General features: G+C 47.0%; 1 protein-coding gene across 3 annotated transcripts in view; it reads left to right on the top strand.

Annotated features, from left to right (window-relative positions):
- The window catches only part of strbp (spermatid perinuclear RNA binding protein), a 98449-nt gene that overhangs the window by 30572 nt on the left and 57877 nt on the right, over positions 1–10000 (top strand). For all 3 annotated transcript variants that reach the window (XM_080848042.1, XM_080848043.1, XM_080848044.1), the window contains exon 2: positions 2015–2092. The gene's annotated coding sequence lies outside the window, so the exon portion shown is untranslated. The remainder of the gene's footprint in view (positions 1–2014; positions 2093–10000) is intronic.

Genomic DNA, 10000 nt, shown 5'->3' with positions numbered 1-10000 from the left:
ACTCTATTGATCTTCATGGTGTGTGTTGCGTTTGACCAATGCAGCTCAGGGGGAAGCCATTTTAAACTCCAACATGATGTCCTGAGCTCCAGCTCTGTAGCCCTGTGCAGAAGAGTGTGGAGTTGGTCTCTGCCACTGGGCAGTGCCTCACACGACACACCACCCAGTACTGTGACCATATGACCTCACTCTCTTGCGCTCGCATCTTTGTGTGTCTGTCAGGTCTGGTCTAATATACAGTGGTGGCCAAAATTATTAGAACACCTTACAGATCTGAGAATATTGACCTTTTTTTTGTCTCCAAAACATTATTTAATTTCATAATGTAAATGAAACATGCAGATGGTTGTTCTGAGCACAACAAATATCAGATGAAGTGATTCCTACTGTTTTTATCCACTTTTAACTGTAATATTTGGTACGCCCACCTTTGGCAGCAATTACAGCAGCACATCTCTCTGGCATAGAGTCAATATATTTCTTGAGAACTTCAACACTAATGTTATCCGATGCCATGTGCAACTCAAGCCAAAGGCTTTCCTTTGAATGTACAATAGATCTGTCCAGTTTATTTTCCAACTCGCCCCAAATTTGCTTGATGGGTTTGAGGTTCGGACTTTGAGGGGGCCGGTCCATAATTTTCAATGTTCCAGAAGATTCCTTCGGTCACAGGTCGTACTGGCAATAGTTACAAGAATGTTTAGGGTCATTGTCCTCTTGGAAAATAGATCCAGGCCCATTAACACCACTCCCAGAAGGTACTCCATGCCTCACCAGAATGTTATGGTATACTTTCTTATCCATGATGCCATCAATTTTGCCAAAGTCATCTGTTCCTAAGGATTAAATGGCACCCCACACCATAATACAACCCCTTCCTTGTTTAACTGTTGGCCAGAGACACTCATTTTTATACCTCTCCCCCTCACTTTGTTAAACATACACTCTTTGCTTGTTGCCAAACTATTCAAACCTGGACTCATCAGTCCACAACACTTTATACCAATCTTTCTTTGTCCATTTCTTGTGTTCTTTTGCAAATTTCAGGTGTTTCACTCTATTCTTCTCTTTCAGTAATGTTTCTGTGCTGCTATTCTGCCAAAAAGTATTTTTCTCATAGCTTCCGACGCACAGTTCTTGGGAACACTATTGAACCATTAGTCATTGTGGTGTTGATCTCGTCACCAATTCTCGTGAAGTCTTTCTTCAGTCCTTAAGACTGAGAATTCTGAGATGATTCACTTCACACCGTTTATTTTTTTAGCCTCTCCCCTTTCGGTTCTGGTGGCATGGCGGTCTAGAGTGTATTTTACAGTGCTTGGACTGCATGTCAAGTCCTTGGCTATACGGCGGTAACTACAGCCAGCATCAAAAAGTGCCTTTATTCGAACCCGTTGCTCACTCATTAGCTCATTCTTCACCTTAGCCATGTTCAAAGAGCAACATTTGCTTCAAGACTGCCTCTAGAGGCTTTGAATCTATACCAATTGGTGGTGTGGCCTCAGTGACAAAACCCTTATGTTACCAATCACTTAATGCGGAAGATAGGCCTTGTACATTCAAAAGAATCACCGAGCTGTGTCCTGAGACTCTTGCATCACCATCAATTTAACCACGACCACACCTGACAATGATTAAACAAGTAATTTGGCTTCTTCTGTGAAGGAACATGATTGTGTGACATTGACAGTGAAATAGGCCTAGTTTGTTTTTGTACGGAAATTGACCTAAATCTACTTATGATAGATCTATTCTATGGTTTATAGAGCATAATTATGACTTTGTCGGTATTTCATTAGTTTTAAGGGTATTTTAATGACCAATTCAACAAAAACAACTGAAATAATATGCCTAGTGTTCTAATAATTTTGGCCACCACTGTATATACGGACAAACCTAACCACATGCATTTTTCTTCTGTCCCTCCTTCTCTCTTCTCTCTCCCCTTTCCTCCTCTCTCTCTCCCTCCATCTCCCCCCCTCTCTCTCTTTCTTTCTCTGCGTGCTGTTGACAGGTCCTCAGCCCCAGGCGTGCTCTTGCAGTGTGATACGGTGTTGGAGAAGGACAGAGAGGGACGACCTCACAGCTGCAGGTAGGCCCCCCCCCTCCAGTGGCGCAGTCACTGGCTCTGGCTCTCTCTCTCTTTCTCTCTCTCTCGCTCTCTTTCTCTCTCTCTCTCAATGCCACCCTCTGCCTTATGCTCTGTAGTTTCTCCCTCTCTCTCTCTCTCTCTCTATCTTTCACACACACAAAAAACTTACTTCCAAGTTCTTTTTCTCTCTCTGTCTGAGTGTCTCTTACTCACTCTCACTCACTCAAAAGTACACTTATTTTTTATACTCTCTATCTATCTATCTGTCCATCTTTGGTCCCCCCTCCCTCTCTCTCTCTCTTTCTCTTTCTCTCTCTCTTAGTGTCTGTGCTTTTACAGCAGTACAGCTGGGGGCCAAGTGAGCTGACCACCTGTCAATCACTTCAAGAGCATGAAAGCACTAAGCTCGTTGTACATGAGCCTGAGTCACAGGAGGGAATTTGATATTGTGTGTGTGAAGAGAGAGAGAGAGACAGTAGCTAAAGGTTAAAAACCACTCACCTCTCACTGAAGTGGCCAGAGAGGTCTAAACACAACCATTCCTCTCAGCTCTTGGGTATGAAAGTGTGTGTGTGTTTGTGTGTGTGCGCGCATATGAGTTGGCAATGAAGATGTGTGTCTTTGTGTGTGTCTGTGTGTCTATGTATTGGGACTTCAGTGGAGAGACAGAGGTGTGTGTGAGTGTGTGTGTGGGAGTGTTTTTCTCGGTTTGTTTTCCCCTGTCCCAATGGGCACAGGGCCGCTGTGAAATGATCTGCTGAGGACATGTTAATGCTCGTCAGGGGCACATGAGCATCGCTAACTGCTATTAGCACAAACTATGTGTGTATTTGTGTGTGTATTTGTGTGTGTGTGTACATGTATGCATCTGTGTGTGTGTGTGTGTGTGTGTGTGTGTCCACAGACTCTTGCCTGTCTCTCAGTCTGTGAGAAGAACACGTCCCGCTCTCAACCCTGGTGTAGCTCTGGCAACCCTCAAACTGACCTGGAAAATCCATTAGAGGAGCATAAACACGCGCACACAAATACACGCGCACACACACACACACACGCACACACACACGCACACACACACGCACACACACACACACACACGCACACACACACACACACACACACACACACACACAGACACAGACGCACACACACACACACACACACACACACACAGACACACGCACACATACATACACACAAACACGCACACATACACGCACACATACACACGCACGCATACAGACACACGCGCAGAAATACACACACGCACACACAAACAGACAAACGCGCACACATACACACACGCAAACAGACACACACGCACACAGACACACACGCAAGTTGGAACAAAGAGCATAGATACCTTTCCATTGATTTGTCTTCCGTTTCTTTGCTGTCAAAGTGGGTGGAATGTTATGGAGGAATATCTCTGGCCCGTGTCTGTGTGTGCGTACATGTGCTTATATCTCTTCAGGACCCGCCTTGGCCTTTTGGGGGCTTGTCAGAACATCATAGCCTCTCATTGTCTTCATGAGCATGTGATTCTACACAGATGGAAGTGTTTGCACACATGCAAGGTGTGTGTGTGTGTGTGTGTGTGTGTGTGTGTGTGTGTGTGTGTGTGTGTGTGTGTGTGAGAGAGAGAGACCGCTTGTGTGTGTGTGAGTGAGAGAGAGACCGCTTGTGGTGTGTGTGGTCTTAACACTCTGCTGATCTGTTACCTGACTCTCTTAACAGTGGCCACTGGCTCCAGAATACATAAACACACCAGTGCCCTTAGCGTGTGTATTTGGTGCCTGTACTGTGTGTGTGTGTGTGTGTGTGTGTGTCTGAGATCCAGGGTTTGATTTTGGGTTTCTGAGTGTGAAGGAGAGTGATTGTGTATGTGGGAGTGTATGTTCTCAGTGGTTCAGCTTAAAGGTTACACCCAAGCTTTGACACAAACACTCAAACACATATACACACATTCCTAGTCATACACACACACACACACGCTCACACGTACACACACACACACACACACAAACACACACATTCACATGCTCACACAGACAAGCACCAGAGTATATCCACATGACAGTATTCACACATCACTGTAACACATGCGCACACACACACACACACACACACACACACACACACACACATACATTCACACACACATTCACCGCCGCAGTGTCCTTGAGAAGCCAATGACTTTGGCAGCCAGCATTCTGAGAGCATCTCTATGTCTATCTCTCTCCCTCTCTCCCCCACCTTCCTTTTATCTCTTTCAGACATCTAGCTCCCAGTAGCCCAGATGGAATGGCATTTAGTAGTAATTGTGCAGGTGTATCGTCCGTGTTTGTAAGGTATCTAGGGAAACACCAACACACGCACACGCACACGCACAAACACACACGCACACGCACACACACAAACTTATATTTATCTGAGATTTACACTTGTCTTGCATGATTAGTGCAAACCTATTAAGTTCAATAAAAGAAGAAGATGGCTGCTGATAAATAAAGGGTAACAATGGAGAAAGGAAAGGGATTTCTTCATGTCTTTCTTGGCTGACGTCCTGTAGAGTTTATGCCCGTTCAGCATGTTCGGCATCAGGCCTTGTCAGCTTGTTTGTCCTTTTATCTGTCCTCCTTTCCTCTGCTTTTCCTCATGCCTTCTCTCTGGCTCTCAGAGTTTAATGTCCATCTCTATCTCTGCCAACTGCCTGTGGCTCTGGGCTGGGCTGTTCTCTCTCTCTCTCTCTCTCTCTCTCTCTCTCTCTCTCTCTCGCTCTTGTTTTGGTCATATGTTCGTTTTCCTGGCGTGCGTTGTGGATGTGTTAGGATTGTGTGCCTGTTACAGGCTGTTGTTGTCCTGGAAGGCCTCCAAGGGCCCCCTGAAGTGTCCAGGCGAGGTGGCCTCTTTCTGGGCAGAGATGTGCTCGACAACCCCCTCTGGATCTAATCAGAGCCCCCTGCTCTGTTGCTGTCTCCTTCTCACGGAACATCTCCACATACACTTAGTCAACAAGCCCACACTGTACAAGCCTACCTTTACTACACTGACCACATTACTTACACATTACTTAACAATATGGCACCCTTTCATTCTATCTGGCTGTTTCTCTCTCTCTCTCTCTCTCTCTCTCGCCTGGGCGTGTGTGTGTGAATGTGTGTGTGGCGATAAGGCTTGCTGCAGTCAGAAAGTTGTGGGTGTGTTATTTGGATGGTGAACGTGGTTGAGGTGGATTTCAGTTCCTCTCTCTCTCTTTCTCTCCCTCTCACACACACACACACACAAACTGTTTTTCTCTGTCACTTGGTGTCCGTTGTGTTCCTCTCTCCATTTCCTCGCTCTTCTCATCCTCTCTGACGCTTCTGGGATTGCACAGTGCTTTTGAAGAGATGTAGCCATGACGACGATCCCCATGGGATAACCTGACATGGAGAGTGCGAGTCTGTCGGTCTCTCTCTCTTTCTCTCCCTCTCTCTCTCTCCCTCCCTCTTCTTTTTCTGTTGTCTTTTTCTCTCCCCCAATGCAGTTATCATCTTTCTCTCCTTGCCTGTCTGATTGTCTCTATCTATGTTTTTCTTTCTGTCTCACCATCTATCTGTCTGTCTTTATTTACGTTGCCTTCCCCTTTCTCTTTTTCTGCCGTTGTCTCTCTCTCTCTCTCTCTCTCTCTCTCTCTCTCTCTCTCTCTCTCTCTCTCTCTCTCTCTCATTGTCTGTCTTTCTGTTCCTCCTTCTCCCCTCCCCCCATCCTCTCTGTCGTTCTCTCTGTGTCGGTTTCCTCATCTCAGTGTTGGTGCTCTTCAGGAAGTGAGACAGGAAAGAAGAGTAATGGAGCGAGGTCGGAGGTCAGGAAATCAAGCCACACACACTAGAAACATGAAAACAACACACAGTCAAAACCACTCTATTTTTCTAATTCAAAAGGCTTAATTAGTAGGACTATAATCAACTACAGTGTTACCGAACCACAACAAGAACACTATTTAGTAACAATACAATGATAAAAGTAAAGTGTGTGTGTGTGTGTGTGTGTGTGTGTGGTGTGTGTGTGTACACGCTTTTTATAAGCATTTACTCTTTATCACACAAATGCTCTTAATATGTCTTGGGCTGTTAACTTGATGGTTCAATGATGAGATTTGGACATGGATGCAGGATCATTGATTGATTGGGCACCTCTAGCCAACAGGATACAGGCTGTGTCAGACGCATGGAAATGCAAGTGGTTCATGAAGTTTAAAGGGTTAATACTCAGCTTTCATGTAAATGTGCTCTATAGGAGTCTATATGTGGTCAGAGGGGCCTCACCGACACACACACACACATTAACACACATACACACATTAACACACACACACACACATTAACACACACACACACACACACATTGACAGACACACACATACTGAGAGAGAGAGAGAGAGAGAAGGAAGGCCTCTCAGGATACCAAACAGAGTGCTGTTAAAAATGCAGGACTTTGCTGAGACAGGCGGATTTTTTTTTTCTCTTCCCTTCTGTCTAACTGGCCTCTTCACCTCGCGTGTAGTCATGCGCGCACACACACACACACACACACACACACACACACACACACACACACACACACACACACACACACACACACACACACACACACACACACACACACACACACACACACTCACAGTGGCGTGCACAAGCACATACAAGTGAGGGCACACACACACACACACGTGCGCGCTCAAGGTTTGCTCTTTGTTTTCCTCTCTGTCGTCCTCCCAGGGCTGTTTGAGTGTCCCTGAACCCCACAGGAGCTGAGCCGTCGCAACAGAGGAGAGAGAGATATAGAGAGAGAAAAAGAGATGGTTGAGACAGAGAGGAGCTAGAGGCAGAAAGCAAGATGGATAGAAGAGACAGTCAGAGATGGAGTTGGGGAGGTAGATGGATAGAGGGACAATGCGGATGCAGAATGACCTTCTCTAGGTGTGGATATCTGCAAGGGGATTCTCATCTACACATCTGTACTGCTGTAAGTCAGTGGACTTGAATGTGTGATTGAAGCACGGTTTGACACACACACACACACAGGCCAGTACATGCATACACACACACAGGCCAGTACTGCTGCGGTGAAGTGGATGCAGTGTCACACACCCTCAAAGCCTTCACTAATTGCCACTAAGCAACTAGGGCTTCTAATGGGAATGCACCTGATCTTCTCTCCCAGCTTTATGTCTCTGTGTCTCTATGCGTGTATATCTGTGCTGTTCGTGTGTGTGTGTGTGTGTGTGTGTGTGTGTGTGTGTGTGTGTGTGTGTACTGGCCTGTGTGTGTACTGGTGTGTGTGTGTGTGTGTGTGTACTGGTGTGTGTGTGTGTGTGTGTGTGTGTACTTGTGTGTGTGTGTGTGTGTGGTTGAAGGCTTGAATGCTGACGCTTATCACCCACAGTGTGACACAAGCATTAGTTAGAGAGTTAATCAGCCACAGAGAGAGGAGGGAGGGAGGAAGGGAGGGAGAGAGAGAGAGAGAGAGGGAGAGAGAGGAGGGAGGGAGATAGATAGAGGGAGGAGAGAGGAAGAGAGGAGAGAGAGATGGAGATGGAGAGAGATGGAGAGAGATGGAGATATATGGAGAGATAGAGAGAGATAGAGAGAGATAGATAGAAAGAGAGAAAGAGAGAGATAGATAGAGAGAGATAGAGGGAGGAGAGAGAGGTGAAGGGTACAAAGAGTTGAGTGGCGCTCTGATCCCTGCCCTAACAGCGGTAGTTTGTTTATCTTTTGTGTCAGTTCAGATGCTGCAGAGCCTAACGGAGTGAGGTCATCTGTGCCGATACTCATCAAACCACTCCCCCCTTTCTTCCACACACACACACACACACTCTCTCTTCCTCACACTTACTGTCACACACACACACACACACACACACACACACACACACACACACACACACACACACACACACACACACACACACACATACACACACGTTACCCCTCTATGCGGAAACGCAGGATCATCTTTACACTGAAATATTCATGCGGTGTATCAGAAAGGCTGTGCGACGTGTCTGGAGCGACTGAAATAGAAGTGTGGATGAGAAACGGAAGAGGGAGGAGAGAGAGGGAGGGGGCGAAACAGTGGAGAGGGACAGAGAGGGTGTGTGTGTGTGGGGGGGGGAAACGAAGGGGTTGAGGTGAGAAATGAGATATGGGGCGAATGAGGGAGAGAGAGACAGGGGGAGAGATGGGCGGATAGAAAGAAAGAAAGAAAGAAAGAGAGATGTGTACTGTTTTTTTTGTTTCCTTTGTTTCCACCATCATGGAAGACACTGATGCTAGAGATCCGGTGCAAGTAAGAGTCAATTATGTATGTAAGTGTGTCTTATGTCTCTGTGTGTGTATAGTGTGTATGTCTGTATGTCTGTCTGTAGTGTCTGTCTGTCTTGTCTGTCTGTCTGTCTATATGTATGGGTGTAACAATCATGAAACTATGGATGAAGGTGGTGCTCAAACTGAACTGGGGTCAAACTAATAATGGAAAAGAGGAGTGAAAGAGATAGAGAGTGATTGGGAGTAAAAAAGGGCGAGCAGGAAGGAAGCGCGTGTGTGTGTGTGTGTGTGTGTGTGTGTGTGTGTGTGTGTGTGTGTGTGTGTGTGTGTGTGTGTGTGTGTGTGTGTGCTGCTGCTTCCACTGTGAAATATTCATGGCAGGCCCTCAGTCAAAATGACCACCCTCGCACTGCCACCCCTCCCAATGCATCCTGGGTCCTGGTTACCCCTGGCGACCAAGGCATCTGATTTATACTAGGTTGGCGTCCAGGGGATTGACGTGTGTGTGTCTGTGTTTGCTGTGTGAGATGAGATGAGAGGATGTGTCTCAGCCCAGGCCGGGTTTGAAGCGGATCCGGGCCTGCTGCTAATGAATTGCGGTTGTCGAGCAGCGTGCGCAAATTGACCCAGAATGAATAGATCCACTGATCCGCCCCAATCTGGCAGCACAGACCAGAGACGGGGAGAGAGAGAGAGAGGTGGCGCAGGAGCTGCCAGTGCAACGTGTTAGCGAGCAAACACACACACGCACACACACAAACACACACACGCACACACACAAACACACACACGAACACACACAAACACACACACACACACACAAACTTACAGACCCACTTTACTTTTGCTTAGACACATTGTAGTGTCCTGAATTTCAATAAAAGAATGCTTTCACATACACTCCCTCTCTCATACATACACACACACACACACACACACACACACACACACACACACACACACACACACAACTAACTCCCTGCTGCTTGTCACCTCTCCATTCATCTTCTACTCTGCTATTTTTTTCCCTCACAGCATCACGCGTCTCGGGCCCACGTCATCCCACTCTGTCCATGAGTATTTGGATCACTCCCTTCCTGTCTCTCTCACTTACGCATGAATGCTCTGAAATATATACTCACTCACACACTCACACACTCACACACTCACACACTCACACACTCACACACTCACACACTCACACACACACACACACACACACACACACACACACACACACAGACACTCACACACAGCGAGCTCCTGCGCTGCTTTGGCTGCAACGTGAAAAGCGGCGGGCCGCGCCACACGCCATGCTGTGCCGAGTGCAGCAGGAACAGATGGTACCGCAAGGTCCTGAGCGGGGGCTGGCCAAGGTTGGGCCTCATGCAGCCCCGGAAGCAGCCGCAACACACACACACACACACACACACACACACAGACACACACACAGACACACACACAGACACACACACAGACACACACACAGACACACACACAGACACACACAGACACACACACACACACCTCCAGCACAGAGATGGGGGGATTAGCTCTGCAGGAGAGAGGGAGAGATGCAGGGAAAATGAGAGGAGGT

This window comes from Sprattus sprattus, assembly GCF_963457725.1.
Source record: "Sprattus sprattus genome assembly, chromosome: 11".
In the NCBI taxonomy this organism is placed as follows: Eukaryota; Metazoa; Chordata; class Actinopteri; order Clupeiformes; family Clupeidae; genus Sprattus; species Sprattus sprattus.
Note: the sequence above shows the minus strand (reverse complement) of the source record. Positions and strands in the feature narration are given on the sequence as shown.